This window comes from Emys orbicularis, chromosome 4, assembly GCF_028017835.1.
Source record: "Emys orbicularis isolate rEmyOrb1 chromosome 4, rEmyOrb1.hap1, whole genome shotgun sequence".
In the NCBI taxonomy this organism is placed as follows: Eukaryota; Metazoa; Chordata; order Testudines; family Emydidae; genus Emys; species Emys orbicularis.
Genome location: NC_088686.1, coordinates 106005744 through 106030287, shown reverse-complemented (window position 1 = coordinate 106030287; position 24544 = coordinate 106005744). Strand labels below are relative to the sequence as shown.

The 24544-nt window shown below is 39.2% G+C and overlaps 1 protein-coding gene across 6 annotated transcripts in view; it reads left to right on the top strand.

Moving 5' to 3' along the window:
- The window catches only part of SOX6 (SRY-box transcription factor 6), a 459030-nt gene that overhangs the window by 49248 nt on the left and 385238 nt on the right, over positions 1–24544 (top strand). For all 6 annotated transcript variants that reach the window (XM_065404484.1, XM_065404489.1, XM_065404492.1 and 3 more), the window contains exon 2: positions 12292–12362. The gene's annotated coding sequence lies outside the window, so the exon portion shown is untranslated. The remainder of the gene's footprint in view (positions 1–12291; positions 12363–24544) is intronic.

Below are 24544 nucleotides of genomic sequence, written 5' to 3'. Positions count from 1 at the left end.
AGGGCAGGGTCACCTGCAAAAAGAGATATTTCTTGCTCAAGGAAGTAAAGTATGCCTGGTTAAAATAAAATAAAGAAGTCAGAAAAATTTACAGAAAAGGAGGGATACATACATTGTACCTGCCTGGGAGAAGTTATAACTTGTACTATAATCATTTATGTGGGATGTTGCTGTAGTGTTTACTCTGGTATTCATTAAAGTAAAACACCCTCAAATTCCACAGCAATAGCTCCTTCATCTAGCACAACCAAGGAGTATGTTTGAGATTCTTCTTTAAGAAGTTTCTTTTTAAAGAAACACAAGTTTTCTATATATGTTGCTTCCCCCCCCGCCCAGTTTTTCTTTGGTCTTAGTTAAAGCACTTACAGTATCTGATCATAAGAAATATCATGCTGATGTGTTACTTTGAAACTTTTTTGTTTGCTCTACAGACTTATGCTAAGTTTTTGTGTTGTTTTAAATTTATGTTACGATTACATTTTTAAAATATCATCCTTAAAACTCCCAGTAGTCACCTCTCTAGCTGTCAGCTTTGCATCATTGCTTGCCAATTTCATACTGGGGACAGGTGCTGGTAGCCTGGGGCGCACTGATTGCAAGCAGTGCTAGTAAGTGCCTTCAAATGCCTGGAAGATAGTTTTATAAGATCTCATACAGAATCTAAGAAATATCCCCAATTTGTTTTCAGCATTTATTTAAAAACTAGAATCTCTAATTTAAATGTTTGTAGTTTAGGCTTAGTGCTGTAAAGTGCTGAGTTCTTTCAATTCCCAGTAAAGTCAATGGGAGTTGAAGACATTCTACACTTTGCTGGATTGGGCTCTTAGAATACACTACAAAAATCACGCTTTGAATATGTGGCCAGTCTTCACAGACTGATTCAAAGCATTTCTTCATGGCCACTTGTTGATTTTCCTATGCACCCTGCTTTTTCAGGTATGATGAGCTATTTAAATGTTTTAACCTGTTGAACAGCGAGTGTCCATAGGTGGGTTTGGATAGTTTGGGGCTAGGGAGAAGGCCCTTGTTGTGCTTATTTGACGGTAATATTGTCTTCCAGGAATTCTAACTCTGGCAAGCATGAATCAACTCAGTTTGCAAAAATTTCTTGCACTGGCCAAGGCTGAGAAGAGTTAGAAAACCAGAATTCTTAGCTAATGAACAACAAGAAGAGACATGCTTTTGATAGGATATCATAGGTGAAATTCTAAAGAAACAGGGGTTCTGTTTGGATAAGTCCCCAAAGTCTGGATCCCTCTCTGACTGATACCATTTGGGTCTTTCTTCATTTTCAGGTGCAACCCTCTCCCCCAGTAACTATATTTTATACCCATAAACCACAATTATCCATTAGCTGAGGAGGAGATGGGGCTGAGAAGTTTCTACTTTTGAGGGTCTGGCAAACTCATTTGCATGTTTTTCCTCTAGATTATTATTTTTTTCCTTCAGCAGATGGATAAGATCAGAAACTTGGCTTAATAGTTTGTTTTCAGGTTTGACTTCCTGGTGACGGTCACAAGAGCGATGGTCCACAGGGCAGAATGAAGAGCAGTGTCCTTGCTGATATCTGTGTATATCATGTTTTCAGTGTTTTCTGACTCAGGATATATGTAGTAGGTTGGATTCCATCTGGATGAGCTGTTGAAATGGAAGGTTTTTATTTAGCTGATTATCACGAGAAAGCTTATGCGCGTTTGAAGAATGATTAAAATTGGGACAAACAGGCCGTCTTTTCTAGGTCTGTACTGTCAGCCAGGAGAAATCTGTTTCATAAACAAGAGTCGAGATGGATAGCTAGAATGTGTAGTCTCTTCCTTTTTTTTAAGACTGAAGACTGCAGTTGTATTTGTGTGTCTCATAGCAAAACATAGGTAAAGGGGTGACATGGAGAGGCATTTTGTCCTTCAGGCACTCTCTGAAGTTAGACCCCTGGTGCAGCCATGCATGCTGAGTTTTTAAAGGCTGTCTAAAGGATTTGGATGCTGATTCTCATTAAAATTTATGATAACTGAATTGCTATGATGGCCTTGAAAATTTCAGCTTCAGTGAGTTGTGGGCATTGTGCACCAGAGGACCTTCACAATTTCCTGGTATGACATCCAGCATTGGTGAAAGTAAATGGCATTTTTTTTTAACATTCTTTCCAAAACAGATTTTTCAAAAAATGAAAAACATGGACTTGGAGATAGAATGCAACACAGACATGGCTAGCAATATGCTTGGATTCATTTGGGCTCAAGGTGTGGGTGAATCTTTAGGTCTTTTATTTTTTTTAAATCCAAACTGCTTCATCTATCTTTAATTTTTGGTTTTACTCCTGGGGGCATTCTGTGCCAAAAAATTAAAAATTCTGCAGACAATATTTTAAAATTCTGCAAATTTTATTTGTCAAAATAAAACTACATAATCACGCCAGTTGCAATTATTTTGGTAATTTATTTCAAAATACCTGTCAGCAATGTCTGTAACAATACAGACACACACAAAAATTCCACCCAGGAGTAGAGAGTTAAAGAAACCCCTATGACAGCCCAGTTCCTGTTTCTCTGAAAACCTGACATATGGTTCAAATTGACAAACTGACAAAATAAAAAGAGTCAAACAGTCTTTAACAGTATATTGGTTTTAATACCATTTATCAAGAAAAATATATTAGGCTATTAAACTAACAAAATTGGTGTATGTGTTGCTGTTTTATATTCCAGTAGCACCCAAAGGCCCCAACTGAGACCTCAAGACCTCATTGTGACTCAGAGTAAGAGTCAGTTTCTGCCCCAAAGAGCTTACAGTCTAAATATACAAAACAGCTTAAGGCCATGTCTACACTATGGGCACTACAGTGGCACAGCTGTGGTGGCGGAGGTAGGCCACTGTGGTATGGCGGTTTCCTACAGCAAAGGAAGTGGTTTTTGGGTCATTGTAGGAACTCCATCTCCCCAAACGATGTTAGCTAGGTTGACGGAAGTGTTCTTCTGCTGACCTAGCTGCGTCTGCTGGAGGTTTGTTTGGCACAGCTATGGCGGTCATGGAGTGCTGTAGCGCTGTCGACCTAAGTGTGGGAAGGGAAACAGAAGCACAGAGAGGTGAAGTGACTTGCCTAAGTTCACACAGCATGTAAGGGGCAGCGCTGGGAGTAGACCCCAGAATGCAAATCTGCAGCTTGTGCAAACTATCATAGTTCCATTGACTTCAATGGAGCTACGCAGTTTTCAAACTCTGAGGATACATACACACTTTCTCCCTCCTGTTTCCCCCCCCCCTTTCCCCACCTAGAAAAGTTGATGTGGAATTGTTAATCAAAGAAATACTGTAGAGATTTACCAGTTCTCGATGCTTTTTCTGTTTGCTTAAGCATCTACTTTTTTAAAGTGAAATTTCATATGCCCCTAATTTACAGTGTGGGTGAAGACCTTTTGGAGTTTTTAAAAGTTATTTTAAAAAGGCAGATATATTAACATTTTAAAATTGGTTATTGGGCAATGCACAGTAACCTTTGATCAAAATTCCTTTTAGTACCTGTATTATCCTTCTGAGGACTATATGTTATGAAATTGCATAGTAAGCGATCCTTAATTTGGTATCTAGCACTTATATCCTAAACTGATTGGATGCTTTATAGGTAGGCAGGCAAACAGCAGAGAAACCTTAATGAGTTTTCTATTGAGGACATAAGACATGCTTTCAAAACTGCATATGCATTTACATAAGAGACCATAAGGAGCTATTATACTCTATATCAATTATATAATACAAGCCAGTGATCTACTAGTGGTCCATACAGCCTTTCCTGGACAGTAGAATGAAATATTTTAAGAACTGTGCACTGGGACTGGCAGAGGATCCTTTTCCTAAGAAGACGTTTGCAAAATTAAAGTTTTGGAGAACCACAGTCTATCTAAGGTTCCTGTATGATCCCCATTACTGTAGTATCTGAGCACTTCACAGTCTTTAATGTATTTATTCTCACTACACCCCTTGTGAGGGAGAGAAGTGCTATTATCCCTATTTACAGATGAGGTACTAAGGATCTGAGGTACTAAGTACATTGCCTAAGGTCATGCAGGAGGTCTGTGGCAGACTGGGAATTGAGCCCAGGTCTCCAGAGTTACAGGCTAAGGTCCTAATCACTGGACCATCCTACTCCACTATCAGACTATGTCTATACTGCAGCCTATGTTTTCATAAGTTATGTTGCTCAGGCGTGTGAATAAACAACCCCCCTGAGCGTCATAAATGTCACTGGCATAAGTGGTAGTGTGCACAGCGCTGTCGGTGGGAGAGGTTCTCCGGCCAACATAGCAACTGCCGCTCATTGAGGTGATTTTATTATGTCAACAGGAGAGCTCTTTCTCATTGGCATAGAGTGGCTACACAAGTGCTCTTACAGCGGCGCAGCTGCATCGGTACAGCTGTGCCGCTGTAATCTCGCTAGTGTAGACGTGGCCTAAGTGGGTTACAGATTGTCGTAATGAAACATTAAACCAGTGTCTCTAGTGAGTCAATGATTTTTGGTATCTAGCAGAGTTCTGAATTTAAGTTCCCAGGCTCATTTCTGAAGGTAGTGTGCCAGGTTTCCTTTGAGGACAAGGACTGAGAGGTTATATATGGAGTGATTGTTTTTTGAAAAGTGTTTGCCCATGGGTGATAGGGTGTTTTTATCTTTTATTATTTTTACTATGTGAGTTCATTTGAGGGCGTGGTGGTTGTCTAGTTGGGGAGTTACTTGAAGGCCAGAAGAGCGGGTATGGGAGCCCATATGGAGTATCATCAAACAGTTACAACCCATACTTGATGGGGACCACATCCTGGAAAAAATCTTTCCTGAACCCCCTCTTCTAGCATTCAAATAACCCCCCAACCTCACCAAGCTCATAATAAGAATCAAGCTTCCCACAGACCATGACACACCAACTCAAAGCAGCACCAGACTTTGCCACAACAACAGATGCAAAACCTGTAGCCCTATCTCCACTGCTACAGTGATGAATCCCCCCACAATGAATCAAGATCCATGCTTCCTACTCATGCCTGTCAAAACATGTGGTATACCTCATCTTATGCATCAAATGCCCCAACAATGATTTTGTAGGTCAAACTAGACAATCACTATGCTCTTAAATGAATTCATGCAGGAAAATGATAAAAAACAAAAACACTCTGTCACCCGAACACTTTTTTCACAAAAGCATCACTCCATATCTGACAAAAATCGTGGACTCAGTAGACACACTGGTTTTATGTCTCATTACAACAGTCTGTAGCCCATTAAGGCCAGGTGTATGCTCAGAAGTTAAGTTGATCCAGCTATGTCGCTTGGGGGTGCTGAGGAACATAGTTAAACTGACCTACTTCCCGTGTAGGCTACATTAGATTGATTAATTCTTCTGTCGACTTAGCAACAGCCTCTTGGGGAGGTGGGTTAATGATGCCAATGGTAGAACCCCTCCTGTTGCTGTAGGAAGTATCTACGATGATTTGCTACACTAGTGCAGTTGCACTGCTGTAGTATTTCATGTGTAGACAAGCCCTAATTCTCTGTCCTGTAACTCCTTATGCGTAATCTGTTCCACCTTGTACTGAGTTGTGATACTTTGATACAATACGTGGTGTGATCTGATTATTCTTATGATAGATCATTTTGCAATGGTTTCAGTTATCAGGCAGAAAAATCAAGTTGTGGATTCTTTTGGAAGGCGGAACTGATGATATTTAGACAGCAAAGAAGTGGGAGGATTTCAAAAGGGAAAGTCATGAAGTAAACAATACTTTTCCTTAATGGATGGAACTGTACCTTTGATGGCTTGTCTACGGGGGGACCCTCAGGAAAGAGAAGATGAATTAGCTAAAAGTGTGAAGTTAATGTGCATAAGATAAAGCACATTAAACCCCAGTGTGGATGTCTTGTTCAGAAATAAAATGATCTTAGTTTGTTTTATGATCCTTGAATTTCAAGGCAAAATTGTTATTATTTCTCCAGTAGATGCAGGTGTATATTTATAGGGTAAGATCCTGGTTGCATTGATGTTATTGGGAGTTTTGCCATTGGTTGAAGTGGGACCTTGGATTAAGCTACAGCAAACTAAGACTACTTTACTTCTTTAATGCATTTTTACTTATAGATTCATAGATTCATAGATTCTAGGACTGGAAGGGACCTCGAGAGGTCATCGAGTCCAGTCCCCTGCCCGCATGGCAGGACCAAATACTGTCTAGACCATCCCTGATAGACATTTATCTAACCTACTCTTAAATATCTCCAGAGATGGAGATTCCACAACCCCCCTAGGCAATTTATTCCAGTGTTTAACCACCCTGACAGTTAGGAACTTTTTCCTAATGTCCAGTGCACTAACTTCACAGCTTTAGTTAATTTTGCCCTAACTTTCCTGAATGTCACTGTGTAGACAAACCCTAAGGGTATGTCTACACCGCTGCTGGGAGTGAGCCTAGACACTCATGCATGTGCTCTAAAAATAGCTGGATACTGTGGCACCCCTGGAGCTCAGGCGAGCCATCCGAGCTCGGATTCACTGGGTAGGATGAGTCTGAGCTTGGCTGGATAGCCTGAGCCTCTGCCAGTGCTGCAATGTGCACACAGCTATGTTTACCAAATGTAAGCAGGCTAAGGCCTTCTCTACACTTAAAACGCTGCAGCTGCACTGCTGTAGTGCTTCAGTTTAGATGCTATCTACACTGATGGGGAGGGGGCAATTCTTCCATCGGCATAGGTAACCCATCTCCCTGAGAGGCAGCAGCTAGGTTGATGGAAGAAGTCTTCCATCGATTTAATGCTGCCTACACCAGGGGTTAGGTCACTGTGGCTATCTCTCTCAGGGAGATGGATTTTTCACCCCCCCGGCCTCCCGAGACACAGAGCTATAGTGATGTAAATTCCTAGTGTAGACCAGGCCTCAGACTAAGCCACTCTTCCTGTGGTGGTAGCAGAATATAAGCCAGGTAAAAGATTACAAAGAGGGAAGGCAACAGGATTTCCCTCTTGTTATTTGTAGCGGAGCGTCCTATGAATAACAACGTTAATTACTCTGTTTAATGTCACTTCCAGACAGGAAAGTAGTCTGGGAAGCATTGCCAATACCTTAGGCTATGTCTACACTAGCACTTTTGTCGGTAAAATTTAGGTCGCTCAGGGGTGTGTAAAAACCGCCCCCTGACCAGCATAAGTTACACCGACAGAAGCGCCGGTGTGGACAGCACTATGTCGGTGGGAGATGCTCTCCTGCTGACATAGCTACTACTGCTTGTTGAGAGTAGTTTAATTATGCCGACGGGAGAGAGCTCTCTCGTGGGCATAGAGCAGCTACATGGGAGACCTTAATGGTGCAGCTGCAGCAGTACAGCTGTGTCGCTATAGGGTCTCTAGTGTAAACAAAGCGTAAATAAAGCATCCTTCACTGACTCGTGTGGAAACTCTGCCTTTTACTTCAAATAAGTAAAAATCCAAAGAGACATGGTAGATGTAACAGAACTCCAACTCAGAGGAGCTCAACACAATCAACTTAGTGCCCCCTTCATTTTTATTATCGTGATTATGGCCTTGCATATGTCATTACTGTTGTTTTAATTGTGCAATTTTGCACGTACAAAGTGTGAAATTACTATGTGAATCAGGCCCTAAATGTATAACTTCACTGTCTGTATTATACCTTTTTCTCATCTCATATCATGCTGTAATTCTTAAAATAGGTTTTTAACAGTTGTTGAATGGTACATAGTTTGGTCCCAGCAGCCACAATGATAGGCCACATTCTTAAACGATATAACATGATACCATGCTTTCTTCTAAATAACTGCTTCCATTTTTTACATGCAGGCTTCTTTCGTGCTCACTGATGGTTGTCCGCAGAAAATCCACACTACCTGTAGAATCTGGTTATCTTAGAATAACTATGGTCCTTTATTATCATTGAAAGCTTTTATTAAATGAATACACTCTCAGCTTTCTGTAGAGAAATGTGGTGAAATCATATGTTAATACAAGCTATTTTCTACTTGGGATTACTAAAGCTATTGAAGAGGAAGAGGGTTCACTGATAAACTAAAAAAAAAAATCCTGTTTTTGTTAGAAGTTTCTTTGGTAGCTGGTATTTATAGTGATACTTTAAGTATTGTGGGTTTGATCCTGCAAACTTTTACTCATGAAAGTAGTCTCTCTTATGTCCATGGTTTTATTTGCAGGAGTATGGTTTTGCAAATAAGGCTTGACTTTTGTAAAGCAAATTTCTCAGAAAGTTTCCTGGAAATTCTTGGTTGTATGTGCATGGATTTAATTGAAGTCAATGGGAGATGTGCTTATGCCTGTGAGGGTATAATTTGTCCTAGTAGTCGTTGTATATACAGTCTGTATATACAATCCCTGCCCAACTTAAGCCAATGGCAAAATTCTCATTGATAAGAATGGTGCTAGGATTTCACCCTATAAATATATACATGTATGTATCTACTGGAGAAATAATAAACTTTCCTTCAAACCAGGCCCACTGAATTTTGGTGTTTTCCTTTTTGTTAGTCTGGAATTCTGTACATCCCTCCTGACACCTAGACCCCTTAGGATATATCCACACAGCCTGCAGCACTGAGCCTCCCAACCTGGGCTGATAGACTTGGGTTTGTGGGGCTTGTGCTAGTGCTCTAAAAAGAGCTGTATAGACAGTGCTTTTAAGTTGTGGCTCAGGCTCTGAAGGCCACCTGCCTCCCTAGGCTTCAGAGCTCAAGCCCCAGCCCCAGCTGCAACTTCAGAATGCCTGTGCACAGCTGTTTTTAGAGTGCTGGTGCAAGCCCTGGAAGCCTGAGTTTATTGACCCGCGCTGGGATGCTTACTGCTATAGGCTGTGTAGTCATACCCTTATCCTTTTCAAGGGCAACTTTTATCTGATTGCCATTTGCCCTTGTGTAATCCCTCATATTTAAAAGATGCCACTTTGTCTGGCTTCTTAGGCTGGGATTATCCAAGGGGGCTAAGAGGAGTTATGTACCCAGTTCCCATTGACTTTCAATGAGAGTTGGGCACCTTAACTCCCTTTTGAAAATCCCAGCTTTAATTTTTTGTTCTTCACGTTTCCTGATGTTTTAACTGTAGTGTGTTTCAGCTGTTTTTATTCCATCTCCCAATACGTTGGCAGTTCACAGGGTGCTCTCAAAATGTATTTGTACTAGCGAGTGTGCTGTGGTCGTGGCAGGTGGATCTAAGCGCTGTACAGATCTACTGCACTGCATCTTCTGCTTTCTCCTTTCCCTGCATGCTAGCCATGCCCCAGTTGCATGGTGGCTGCCGCTGGTTGGGGCATTACAATGCCATGATGCTGGAGCTGATTGGTATCGTGCAATGTCCTTTCACTGTGGTGTTTATTATAAAGTGGTGGGACAAAAGAGTCAACAGAAGAAAGCTTATAATTTATTTGGTTTGGGGAGCAATGGGCTTTAAATATGGAGCACCTTTTGGCAAAAATGCCTGAATCTGAGTGCCGGATGGTTTTTTTTTTTTTTAAAGCTTCACTTCTGTCCCTTGAAAAAAAAAGAGCAAGCCAATCTTCAGTAAATATGCTAGTAGCTTTCCAAAAAGCTGTGTAAGAATAAGCTCTGACATCACTACAGCATTCTGACTACAAACACACATTTCCATTAAGTTACTGATAGGAGTAGTACCACAGAAATCAATGGGAATACTTCACTGAAGAGGAACTTTATTCTTGTGTTTATGCAATGACTATTCATCTCAGTCATCACCTGGGATTGAACCAGAGACCTCTAGAGCTGAAACACAAATATCTTGTCTGGTGTGAGGCAGCAGTGCAGACTTATGTCCTCTATGAATCAGCTACAAAGGGGGGTGCATATTACACATGGAACAGTGGGTTACCTTGACAAGTCTATACTACTTTATCTAATCAATAAAAATAAATGCGTGTTCTAAAAATATATATTCAATATGGGTTTAATATTTGTGATGTTAACTTTCTGATGATGGGGAAAGATTGTTTCCCTTTCACAGCTGCATCTTTAGTCTTTTGATTGGAAAAATTATCATCTATTAAACCAAGTAGGAAAAGAATAAGGGGCAATGCTTACTGGTAGAGCATTTCACTACAAATACAAAAAGAAAAAGTCTTGAAACCACTTGAGTTAATTAAGTCATGAGGTGTTGTTTTGTACTTGCAATATTGTTTTTCTTTTGATCCAATAACTATGCATGGTAAAATGAGTCATGATTTTAGTAACTGTCTCTAATTTTCCTTCATTTAAAGTCAAGGTACTTTATATTTTGAATTTGCACTGTAAATAAGTGTTTCAGGTAGTCTGGAGTGTTTTCACTATTGTTACTTATAGTCTGGTTGTACCGGTAGACTGCTGCTACATTACTGCACATTTAGTTGATTTACTTTGAATGTATTATATGGGATGCACTATTTTACCCTCACATTTCCTTGGTTAATTTAGTAAGGGAAAAATCATTTTTTTATTATTTTGTATGATGTATACTAAATATAACCACCTAGCTAAGATGAAACCATTTTGAATAGATTGGGCTGTTTATTTTATTTTCTTTTCAGCCTGACTAGCTGCATAATGGTGCAGCCTGCAGCCGATTGCCAGTTTTGAGGTGTTATCTGAACAACAACAGGCTTTAATTTGCTCAGGATCACTGGGCACAGTTAGCCACTGTCTCTCACTTACTTGCATTGTTATGAACATTAATGTTTTTACATGCATATTTCCAAGCTACATTTTTTTCTATACTTTTAATTTTAGCTGAACTTTGAGGCTAAATTTTAAGTTTCATGTGTTTAACCTTCATCCTAATTGCTTGTCCACCATAAAGTGGTGGTGCTTTGTTCCTAAATTCTCTCTATGAGGTGGTGCGCATTAAAGTTTATTTATACTCTTTCAGATTAATTAACTGTGACCTTACGAACCACTGTCCTTGTTTAATTGGTGGCTCCAAAGCACACTAATGGCATAAATCAACTGATAATGAGATTCAGACTTGCTTTTAACATATATAATAACACTGCAATGATATGGCAAATGAGATTTGTTGACTCTGTATTGGCATTACAGGAGAGAAGACACAATTAGATGTGTACTTTTGGGGTGGGGGGAGGGCTTCACTGGAATGAATAACATGCAGTTCAGGGTGGGTGGCTGGGATAAGGAGGATATTCTACATCAAGATAAGTTTGGTATTCTCTTCGTATCTGTAGGCAGTGTGCAATATTGTGCAATGTGCACTTGAGGGTACAGAAATGTGGTGGGAAGGTGTTTCTTACACATTACTGGAGGGTAACAAAACGGATGATTTCATCTTCAATATAGTTACATGTTTTTTACACTAAACTTACACCCGCTATTTTATGAACTGCAAATTAATCAGATAGTTCCCAAGGAACAAAAAAAGATTTTGACCTAAACTAGTAGCCCAGGCCCATTATTATTTTCAGTTTAATGTTACCCATATCCATCTCCCGCATTTTTGGAAAGAAAACAAGGGCTTTGAAACAAAGTTTCTTTGTTTTCACAAGAACTAAAAATGTGCTGTATGTAGACCAAACAATAAAAATAAACTGCCGAACTACCTTCTAATGCATGGGGGTTCTGGAGAGAGGAAACCATGGATATTTAGAGGCATAAAGTGAGTCATTGTGCTAGTTAAAGAATTTTATAAGGCAAGCTCTGTGGGTTTGAGTTGCATCTGTTACCTTTCCAGCCAGAACTGAGGGGTATGGAGGAAAAAGAATGTTGGATTGAATCATGCCTTATACTGAATGCATTGTACCTAGGCTAAGCTTCTAAATGGGATCTAGACCTTAGGTAGAACAAAAACATTCTTGTTGTATGACTGTTACCTTAAATGTATTCCAATTTGGAATACCAAAAAGATATTATATTAAAACAGTTAAGCTACAAAACACTATTACCAACAGATTTTTCTAAAGTAATGTGTGTTCCCATAACCCTTTAAAAAATCTCTTTGTTGTTTTCCCTATTAAAAAGATAACCATGCCTGTTATTTCTGACAGCTCTTACAAGCCATAATGGACTGGGTTGCTATGGTGTAAGATGTAGAACAATGAAATAATTGTTTGTCATGGTATTGGCTTCCTGGAAACAAATTCTGTGTAAATTATTCGGTTGAAATGGTGACAACAGTGCTGGTTGCAATTTTGTTTAGTTCATAGTTAGAAAATGCCTCTCTCCTACAATAAAAAAAGAAGTTAAATGTGTCCGTTTTTATAGTTTTTCTTTGCTTTAACTTTTTTCTTTCTACATTTTCAGGTCAGTTTCATGAATTCAAAAGCAACTTACCAGTGATTTCTGGGTGCTGGGGCTGATTTTCTTGTGTGTTTGTAAGTATTTATTGATTTATTACACTACTTATTTGCATGTATGTCTGAAACAGTTTTAACATGAAAGTAGGCACAACATTAAAATACCATCCTAGGACCTCACTAGTCAGAATGTGTTGTTAAGAGATTTATCGAACTACTTAGAAACATTTTATTTTTTTGAGGGGAGGGGAGGGAGGAGTCAATGTCCCTCTGGAGTTCTTGTGCAATCCTACATTTCAGTCTCTCAGGGTGGATATAAATACCTGAATTAAGGAGTGAGCACCACTGCCCTCATCTCGGAATGTCTGTTGAATTTCCCAATAGTAATTGAGATGTAACTATATAATGCTTGTCATTTTATAACATCTGTGAATCTGTGCTGACCCTGTGGCTTACGTCAGCAGTGTTTCTTGCTGCAGTGATGGAGATATGTGCCTGGAAGCAAATTGGGGCAACCAATGCCAGGAAGGTGGAGTTCTTGGAGGTAATGCACATAGGTTATTGGGAAAATGCCAGGGCAACCTCTGACTGCTGAACCAGAGTTGTATTCATGTTTAACTTGGAGGAGGCTGACATTTACAATTGCAGAAAAAGGCCTGAGACTGTAGTTATTTAGGCCTTGACACAGGAAGGCACTTCAGTATGTGTTTAAGTTTCAGTGAAGTCAGTGGGATTTAAGCACACGCTTAAGTGCTTTTCTGAATTGGGGGCCTTAGAGACAAGAAGCTCGGTAGGGAAGAAAAGGCATCTACAGAATAAAGGCACAGAAAATTTTCAGTACCATAACTTACTTAGTGTTTGGATGTGGCCAGGTGTTATAAGAGGGAACCCATGGGACGGGGGCAAAAATAATAACTAACAAACTCTGTGTCTTACTATAAGGTGATGCTGCATAAATGGAGTAAATCAACACAACACGACTTTAAAGCACAAAATATTGTTTATGGAGCTTCAGCTAAAGTTGTTCACAAAATTATGATGAAATGGGAGAACAGCTGTTTTCCCCCCAAAGAAAGAAACATGATCAAAACACACAATTTGTGATGGATAACATTTAAGTTACTATCACTTTCTTCTTACAAAAGAGTGCCTTACCACTCATCCCTTGGCAAACACTTGTCTTTTAAATTCCTTTCACTTACTAATCTATTGACCTATATTTCTTTTTAGTGAAAATTGTTAATCAAATTTGGAGAAAATATATAATAGTTAAGAAATAAAATAATTCATTTAAACAAAATTACTAAAATCTTAGAAAAATAGATTTCTGATGTCTGATCGAGGCACTGTAGAGTCATGGACTGAACATAGGACTGAGATTTAGGAACTCATTATTTTTAATCCTGAATTTACCTAGGACTCACTGCATAGTTTTGGTTAAAAAAAAATCACTTAGTCTTTCTGTGCCTCAGTTTCCTCATCTGTAAAATGCAAATAGTAGCTAAATGTATCATCGTATCCCTGGTATTTCTCAATCTAAGTATATGAAGTGCAATATATACTATGGTAAAACAAATACTGTGGGGCAATAAATGGTGTCTTTTTTTTTTTTTTTTTTTAAAGTATTGCCCCTTGAAGGCTGTGAAAATTCTTTCATTAGCCAATATAGCATCATGAAGTTGTACCGTGATATAAATGCTTGTCATAATCATATTTCAGGCCACTTCTGAATCCTGCTCAGGTTGGTAGTGACCAAAAGTTGTTTAAAAATTAACATAAATATGCCTTTAAAATACTATGTACATGTAAAACAAGTAGTCATACTTAGGTCAATCAAATAAATACATTAGAAAGAACTCTATAATAAGCAGTATAAATGATTGCCATCTGACACCTGTAAGCTGGCCTATGCCAAAGGAATTGGTGTTAGTACAATTCCTGGAAGTCAGATAACCATGTCTGACAATGCTGCCCCCACCACTGCTAGCATGCTTGTTGGCAACCTCAGCAGAGAGGTCAAAGATTGAATGAATATATAAACTCAACTACCATCTAGTCTCTAGAGGTGGTCTCTGTAAATCAGGGCTGAGGCTCATTGATAGGATGTGTGGAGAAGCTAATGCTGTTTCTGACTGTCCGTGTTCTGTGGCTAGATGGTTTATTTTAGCATTTAGGGTTATCAGTACAGCAGCATTCACAAGGTCTAAATTCACTTAAGCTAAAAATAAAATCTAGAACATAAAACTGACTTGGTATTATCCAGTTCCTTCTCAGATACTATAAAAGTATTGAAGTAAGTACTATATTAGCAGTGGATGAAGCTGCCTTCAGAAAACTGCTCTGTAGCTTCCTGAAATTGCAAAGATTTGGAATATAGCATACAACAGGTCACTTGATCTTGTTAAGTGATGATAATTTCTGTGTTGCCATAAGGATTCATGGTGCTTTACAGACAAAATGAGCCAGGCTGCTGCCTCAAGTAGCTTACTCTCTGAGAAAGGCATGATTTTTGCAAATCTTAACTCATGCACGTGGCCCCATTGAATTTAATCAGAGCAGAATCAGGACCTAACTTAGACATAACACAGCAAGGTATGACACAGAAAAGTTGGAGGTGTGAGGGATTGGCATAGGGAGGAGAAGAGATGTAAACGATCATGGGATGTTTTAGTTGCATACACATCTCATTAGTGCATTTAAAAAAATTAAGATGTAATGTTTAGATATGCTACAGTAGTCTTTCACTCTTATAATATGGATAATTTGGTGAGCCAAAAATTTGTGCAGGAGTAGAAATCACTGCTAGAAAAGTTGAGTAACCTCATATATTTTCCACAGAGGTATACTGCAGTGTCTGTTAAATACCTGTTTACATCAGTTCAGAAGCTGTTTCAACCAGGGGATATAATAATCTTTTCTTTATTTTCCAAATGTTTGAAAGTTTTGTCATAAATGTGTTCATACTGTAACATATAATTACTTGGATCACCCAGTTCAGACAGCTTTGTTTTTGTTGTTGTTGTTATAGCTAACCAGTTTCATTCAGGAGAAAACAGGACTGATGACTCATACAAATTGCATAGAAAATGTGACTTCTTTCCTTTTCTATATTTCCCACAGAGTTATTGTCATAACTGAAGGTTACTTTTGTGGTCTTAAAGTGGTTTTATATTTTGAATTATTTTCATAGGTAGACTTGTTCAGTGGTGAATTGCAAGAGTCATTTAAAATTACAAATATTAAAATAGAAAGATATTTTTAATGGCTCTGAGCTTATGAAAGGTTTTTTGTTTGTACTCTAGCAATTATTCATACATCCTTTCAACACCAGGTAGCCTCTACAATTCTTTTTTCTGTATTTACATTTTATTCTAACCCGTTTGTGTGTGTGTATGACAGAGATGGGTTTTATGCACATACACAGTTTTAATGAGAACATCAATAAATGAAGAAAAGCCTTTCTTAAATGGACATCAGCAAAGTCCAGGAAACTTCTAATGTATTGCTACAATAACTCTTCAATGAAAGGCCTGTTTTGGTAAAATGATGAAAATAATACCATATAATTTTCGTTTAAAGTCAGATGGCTTTAAAAAGCATCTAGTAAAAACGTTTCAAAAATGAGTATTTAATATACATACATCTCTACCCTGATATAACGCAACCCGATATAACACGAATTCGGATATAACGCGGTAAAGCAGTGCCCGGGGGGGGGGGGGGTAGGCGGGGCTGGCGCACTCCGGCGGATCAAAGCAAGTTCGATATAAGGCGGTTTCACCTATAACGCGGTAAGATTTTTTGGCTCCCGAGGACAGCGTTATATCGGGGTAGAGGTGTACTGAAACAAACACCTGGAACCTGTGTATTTAAACAATCATGTACAATGTTGTGTCAAATTTTGTTTGTTCAGACCTTTCTTGATTTCCCACATCTGCTGTCAATAACAGATCAAGTTTTTTGCTTCGAACTCAACAATATATATTTTTGAAGACCTATGTTTTTCAAAATAATGGAATCAGATCCTCGATGCAAATCAGCATGGTTCCTATGAAGTCACTGGATTTACACTAAATGAGGATCTGGCCAAATACATTTCTGTCCTGTGTCTGATGCATTTTGATTTAAAAGATAAAATCTATGAAATTTTGTGAATAGTTTTGTATGTATTAAGATGCAACAAAGATACAGAGGTAAATTAAGGTAAAGCATCTTTGAAGAGGTCTTTATGTAAATGAAGAATTCAAAGGATTTGAGGCTTCCCTGCTTTACAATCTAATTGTAGACAAATGATCTGCTGGTTTATGATACATTAATTTCTGGGGGACACATCTCTGTCCGCTGTCTAGCTCAACTCTTTAGTGCATTCAAATATTAGAAAGTTTATTTTAAAGATTCTTCTATTTTCTGTCTTTGTCACATACACAGTCTATTAGCTTTTTGGCCAAAAAGGTCTCCATCACATTATCCCTTACCTTTCTCAATAGAAATGTTAAAAGAACCAGTTCTTTATAGAGAAAGGTAAGTGTTACCTTAACACAGGCTGTCTTGGCTGAATCATCTATGATTATTTTATGGCAGGTAAAGAAATCATCTTCAGATGGAACTGTCTAACTGCTATCATTATTATTTAATGTTGGCATTGTAGTAGTATCCAAATGCCCTAACAGAAATCTGGGACCCATTGTATTATGTGCTGTGCAAACACACACAAAAATATGATGCCTGCCTCAAAGAGCTTACCCTCTTAAATAAACAAGACAGACGACCAGAAAGATGCACACACCGTTTAGGTAATATGGCCGATGTACCTATTTTGCCTTATCTTTTTTTTTTCCTTAAAGATCCCTCCAAAATCTCCCTCCCTGTCCTGTTTCAACATTCCTCAACCGTCCATGGACATGGATTGAGCCCATACAATAGGCTTTTAATGGAATTGTAGAAGGCAGGAGGAGATAGTGGTTTATTCTGACAGGCAGAGGTTGTTTTTGTTAGATGCCATTCACCCACTGTTAATATTTTACCTTCTTTTGCTCATTGGGTTTTCAGACATACAGTGGGTGGGGAGGACTTTGATTTGGGGCTGTTGCCTAGAAAGTCTTACTCATGTAAGTAAGTTGCCAATTCAATCTTGGAACTACTCACATGTATAGGGCTCTGCAGGGTCAGGTTCCTGATTGTTGCATACCTTTCAGGATAGCAGGGGTGGCCAATCTGAGCCTCAGAAGGAGCCAGAATTTACCAATGTACATTGCCAAAGAGCCACAGTAATATGTCAGCAGCCCCCCATCAGCTCCCCCACCCTGCTCTCAGCACCTCCCATCCACTGGCAGCCCCGCCGATCAGTGCCTCCCCCTCCCTCCCCGCGCCTCCCGATCAGCTGTCTCATGGCGTGCAGGAGGCTCTGGGAGGGGACAGCGAAGGCACTGCAGGCTTGGGGGAGGGGGCGGGAAGGGGTGGAGTGGGGGCAGGGCCGGTGGCAGGGCCAGGGGTTGAGCAGTGAGCATCCCCTGGCACATTGGAAAGTTGGCGCCTGTAGCTCCAGCCCCGGAGTCGGTGCCTATACAAGGAGCTGCATATTAACTTCTGAAGAGCTGCATGTGGCTCCGGAGCCACAGGTTGGCCACCCCCGATGTACAGACTGTACCTTGACAAGAAAAATTGGATGCACAGTATGCAGGTGTTTAGAGCAGCAATATGTGTTGTGTTCAATTTGGAATGCTGCTTCTTAAACAATAAGGAGAGGGTACATTTAGACTACGTTTAGAACTTTAATTTATAATGCACAACCCCTTTTTCCTTCATTTCCTTCGAAGCAACAAAATGGGTGTCACAATAGAAATTCATATAAAATAATAATTTACATTCATACTAGTCTAAAGACTATTAAAATGTTTATAAACTACAAATATATGGCACTACTGAAATGCAGCCACCACTGGGTTGGAAATTAGCGTCCAACTGGCTCATAGCATATTGTGCAAGAGTAGAAAAAATATATGTAGTCACTAACTTAAGTTTTTGGTAAGGGTTAAGCCCTGCTGTTTTGGATACATTTTTGTAGTTAAAATATTTTTAGAAATGCTCCTTTTTAGAACTGCAGTGCTCTGAATGCAAGCAGGGACCCTTTTGCTTTGCCACTGCCATGTATATGTGCCACATTAGATCAAACTGCTGCCTACAAAAATCTTTACAAAATCAGTAAGGGAAAAAGGCCAGTGCTCATCCAAACAATTCTGCTTTTGCAAGGGCAGAGTACACTGTGCAAGCTGCATAGAACACATGGGAGACCAAGAACTGTTAGGAAATTCTTGTATGGAACAGCTGGAACAAGAATGTGGAAGAGTACTCTATGGCAGTTTGTACCTTGAGACAGTCTCAAGGTACATGTGATTTGCATCTGCAGAGTCAATGTTTGTAGAAAAGAAAGGCTTAATCATCACACAACTGAACCCTTAACGTGTCTGAATAGATAAACTCAAGACCGTAGGAAGGTTGTTAGGGAAGGATTTTCTTCAGGCCTTTTGTGAGGCAAGTGATATGAAATACTTCTTGCATATACAATACAGTGTGGACGGACAACACCAACTGTCTGTGTGAACACTGTCTGAAATCTTACTGAGTCAAATTTATTAAGTGGGTCAGGATGGTAAACTGTTCATAGTAAGCTTCTTTCTATTTCCCACTCCCTGGGATGTATATCAAGGCTAGTTTGATTCATTTATTGATATGAAAGAGAATTGTTTAGGACTAACCACTCTTCATCTTAATCACTGTTATAGGAGATGTTGCAGTAAAAGGTTAACTTCTCCCTGAATGTACTAGATCTACAGTATATACCTATGCCTGACTCCTTAGAAATCTGGTAATAATCTGTTCAACAGAGATGTCACCAATTAAGCACAATCCCTAATAAAGATTCTACAGTGAAAATCTCTATTTTTCTAAAGTTAATTTTAAAAAGTTGATAAAAGTGCAGCATCCCTTTAAAAATGTTACTCGAAAACGAAGAAGAGGTAAACCACAAAGGTCAGCTATGAAAATCCATGCAAATGGTTTTGGAATTCATTTCCCGTTACAACATGGATTTGCCCCTTGAAAGCACTTGCATTAATACTGAGAAAGTAAAGAATCGGAAATGAATAATTTTCCCTTTTAATACTGTGTGTTCATATTAAGTGGAGATGTACCGATGTTTGCAGTCTCTATGTTAACATATTTAACACTGCTAAACATTGCTGAACTGCATTTGGAAATCTATTTAATTGAAAGCAGGTTGCCAATTTCAATATGAGCACTGATCATATTTCAACATGTGGAATCTTAGGAACATGGGAATCTTCCATACTGGATCAGACTTATGGTTTATCCAGTATGGTATTCCACAGTGGGCTGCAGCCATTACATGATTCTTCAGAGGAAGGTAAAAATGATGCATAATGCACTTGGCTTGTTGAATAATGCTGTGCTGTACTGTGGGAAGGAGATTCCTTTTGAACCCCTTTTATTTCTGCTATATTTTTTGAGTTAGTGTCCAGAATTGAACACAATATTCAAGGAGAGGGTTCACCATTGATTTATTTAATGGTGTTAAAATATTTTATCTGATTCTTTATAGATCGTAATGTTTTGTTTGCTGGTCTAACTGCCTCTTCACATTCTTGGATATTTTAATTCCTTGGTCCACTTTTTTCCTGAGTGGTTCCAGTATATTTAAAATCCAGCAATGAAAGTAAATAGTAAAGTGTTTCCTTCTAAAGTGCATGACCCTGCATTTTTCAACACTAGATTTCATCTGTTATTGTGCTACCCATTCACCTACCATTGTTTAGGTATTGTTGGCAAATGTTGTCATTTTGTGGGTGACTTCCTCCTGATCATGACACTGGTTCCAATGCCAATAACTGGTGAACACTTCCCCCACAACTTATTAGCCCCCCCCCCCCTTTTTTTTTGCATTCCAAGAAGCAGCTGTTTATTAGGACTCTTTGTTCTGGCTTGCTTAGCCATTTTTTATCAATGGCAGGGTATTGACCTTTATTTTCTACTTATCTATTTCCCTTAAAATGTCTTATTGTTTGCTAAGGCCTCGTCCCACCAATCCATGTTATGTCCTAGAAAATGCTCTTGTTATTTCCTCCTCATCTTCTGCATTGAAATTTGACAATGTATGTGCATAATTTTTCTGCAAACTTTTTAACTTCTTTAATTGCTCTCTCATCGTTTTCATTGCTTGTTGGTCTAGCTGGCTTGTGGACGTACCATAAGTGCAGCCAGTGGACGCGGATTGAGAGGGACGTAGCCACCCACGTTTTATCATCCCTTTGCTGTGCCCTCGGAATAGCTGTAGGACTTGTGCAATTTCACTCCAGATTTGTTTGATGCAGGTGGTCCCCAGGAACACTAGCATAGTCTCTTTGCGACTAATGTGCTCCTAGTTACCTCAGTCTGTGTAAAATTCAACAGCAGGCTGTGCTCACAGTTTGCAATCTGCCCTGTTAAAGGTGTTTCGGCAGAGTTTGCACATTCCAAAGGCTGCCTTATAATGTTGCATACACCCTGTGCCACTGCCCCTCTCCACCCCCCCCACCCCCCCCGCCCAGGAACATGCTGGATTGATTCTCTCTCTGTTAGTGATGATTGTTTATCTCAGCAGGTAAAGAAACTCTTCTGTGTTTCCTAAACAGACTCCAGCCTGAAACAGCAGGGTTTTTTTGGTTTTCGCGTTACCCGTCCACCTGCCATTAATGGTTTCATCACCATTGAAAGACCTCTGCGCCTGAGATTTCAAACCTTATTGTCCTGTGGTCACTCTTGCTTAGGGAAACAGCCATACTCGCTTCTTGTACACAAAACTAAATTGAGCAGAGCTTATCCTCCTGTGTGCTCCAGAAGGAGCTGCTCCAAAAAGAAGACATTTATAGTATCAATAAGCTGCTTCTCTAAACCATGTACAGATGTGTTATTCAACCAGTTAATATTGGGGTAGTTAAAATCACCCATTATTATTTTTCTGGCAGATTTTGCCACTTCATTAATATCTTTCAACATACTGAGTTGCTTGGCTGCTCCTTCTTTTACATGGTTTATATCATATCATGCCATCACAGCATATTCTGTAGTTTTGAGTTAATTGCTCAATTAACAGTGGTATTCATGAAGTGCTAGGAAAATTCCACAACTAATGATTTGGACAAATTCAAAATAGGTTGGTATTCCTCAGTTTTAAATGTCAAACATGCCAATATCTGCAGGCATAAGACTGTGAAGGCTTAGAACTTGATAGCTCAGAAACTCGAGTCTAAAAATCATAGTAAAATCGTCAGGCATACGTATAGCCCCCACTAGTGCCACGTAAGGGGCTCTGTGCCAGCCTACTTGTTCCTCAGGATGGTCAGGACAGAGAGGTAGGGGCATGGAATGACTCCTCAGTCACTTAATGGGTGGGTCTTGTGGAGGTGCAGAAGGAGGCAGGGGGGATAGTGCTGATGAACCCTGATTCTTCCACCCTCCTGGCCTCCGGGTCTTGTTTATGGAAGCATTGTGGAGGCTGCTATAATAATCATTGTATAGATGTTTGCAGGCATTGCAGAAACAGAGGAGTGATGGTGTTTGGAGGGTGATTGAAAGGTTTGTAGTGGGCTTTTCTTCTCCCCCTGTGGTCCATGATTGGGTGTAGGTGCAGAACAGATAGTTAACTCTAATGGGCCATTGTTCCCAGCTGTTGTTTGGAGCTGCCAACTAGCTCTCTAGGCAGTGGGCTGATTCTTTGTCTCACCAGCTGCCATGCAGGGATATCAGGGGATGCACTGCCTACCCATTTTGTCATTCCCCAGCACCTTCACTTTCATTTATGGCACTGGGGGAATGAGGAGGAGTCATGGACCTTGCCTGGGGGTCACGCTGATGCAGTGTGGCTGCGGAGTAGCTTCATGGCCACTTCTAAATAGGGAGAGGTTTTCCTCTCTGGATTCAGGTCGTACTTCACAGGTTCAGGGATCAGATGCCTGCAGGGCTTTGCTCAGGCTCTGCACTCTGAAAACAACGGGGGCAAGATTTGGCATCATGGCTTTTGTCAGATTTTTGTACATTACTCATTTCACTAATTTAAACTCTTTCTGTACTGTGCTGATGATCTGATGCAAGACTGTACTGAGTTGTAATGGTTTGCATAGAAGAATAAGGCTTCAATCCAGCAAAGCACTTAAACATGTGTAACTTCAAGCACGTGAGTAGCTCCCTTATGACTTCAGTTCCTGAATAGTCCCATTGACTGTGTGTGCGCTTAATTCCTTTCTGGAATAGTATTGATTATGTGTATGTTGCTGCTAATTTGTTCAAATTAAATTAAATAATTGAAAAACTAGTAGGAGATATAATGATGTTTGGACTTTCTCTTCAGTCCTGCTTGGAGATATTGTGGATGCCTTGAAGACATTATAATTTACATTTTATGACAAAAAATATAGAGAATTGTCTTATTCCTTCTTGGCAACTCAGCAAAACTATCATTAAAATTTTTCATCAGTATTCTGTTTAGAGTTTTGTAAACTGAACACTACAGTACTAACAGATCATTTTTTAGATGCTTATTACAGTTCTTTCACATCTTTATAGTACCACAGTAAAGCTGAATTTACCAGCTATGTGGAAAGTAGAGTAAGGCAGCACTAGAATCTACATTAAAGTGATTCAATACTCTTTGGAGAAAAACCTTCTTGACTTGAGATCTGATACAGTATGTGGTTTGGGGGCAGTTGTAAAAGAGTTGCCAATAAACTTGAATGCTAGCAACGAAAGCTGCTTATAGCACATTGAAATTTAGGGGTATTTTCTTTTCTCTGTAAACACACGTGACTAACATTAGCATTAATGGGAGCTACATGTACAAATGGAAGGGAGAGTATACCCAAGAGAGTAATTTGATGTTTCAAAATTTAAAGATGGGAGGGATCAATTTGCTTGCAACTCATTTCTACTTGAAAATAAAGGCAAATACCTGATCTCCTTAGGTAACTACCATTCTGCCTATACATTACTCCTAAACATTCTGCTCTGAAACCATTAATATGTACTTTAATCTGAGCAGGGAGAGCAAAAAATATGGATTGTTTATTAGTGTGTCTATATAAAAACAAAACATGAATCCCCCCTCCCCCCCCCAAAAAAAGCCTCATCAAAGTTCTAGGAGTTTGGATCCAGTGAGTTGAAAGGCTGTGTGGTCAAATGACTAGGGCACGGAACTGGGATTCCTGGCTCTGCTGTGTGAACTTGGGCAAGTCGCTTTCCCTCTGTGCACCTGTGTTTCCTTTCCCATGCTGTCTGTCTTCTCTATTTAGACTGTAAGTTCATCAATAATGCTGTGATCTTGGTTGGGGCCTCTAGGTGCTATTGTAATACAAATAGTAATATAATTCTGAAACCATACTAGTCCAGTTGAAAATTCCATCCTGTTTATAAAGATACAGTCCTTATTAGGACAATAAAATAGATTTTTGTTTTTTTGTTTTTGCAAGTAGTCATTTGTACAACAGACTTCTTACCATCTATCATTATTTTGCACTGCAAACTTAATTTCAAATGATAATTGGGGTATGAAAATAATCTCTTCTCTTTGGTTACTTATGTTTTTGCCATAATCATATTAGGCTCCCATAGCAACATATGAAAACATTAACACAAGTTCCTTTTGTATATGATATGGTTGAACATTTCCCCTGTAGAACTGTGCAGCATGCTGTGTTCACAAAGAAAATGCATCCAGCTTGATTGCTGCTTACTGTTGTTTCTCTAAAGATATGTTTTGGGGTTAGCTATTTTTATTTGCATTGTTTTCCAGATCAAGTACAGTAAGTTAATTAAGCAATAACCTTAATGGAATCTGAGTTTGTGACCCAATAACCACCTACCTCTGACATATAAATGTGAAGGTGAACATTAGACTCTCTTTACTGGGGTAATCGCTAACTTTATTAACGGTGTTGCTTTTATTCCAAATTAAAAATACAACATTAAATGAACAAAAAATCATATCCTATCCTGGATTACTGGTGTAAATTCCCTAAACCAAAGAGTGGCAGTGACCTAAAAAACGGAGGTATTATACAAGGTTAGTTTTAATTACATTCAGATACCACAGTGATGGGCTGGTATAAGAACTTGAATAGGATAGAATTATTATTACATTTCTGGAAATCAGAAATTAATATAAAACTCCCAATTTCAGTTAGCCATAATTTAAATGAAGATGATACCTATTA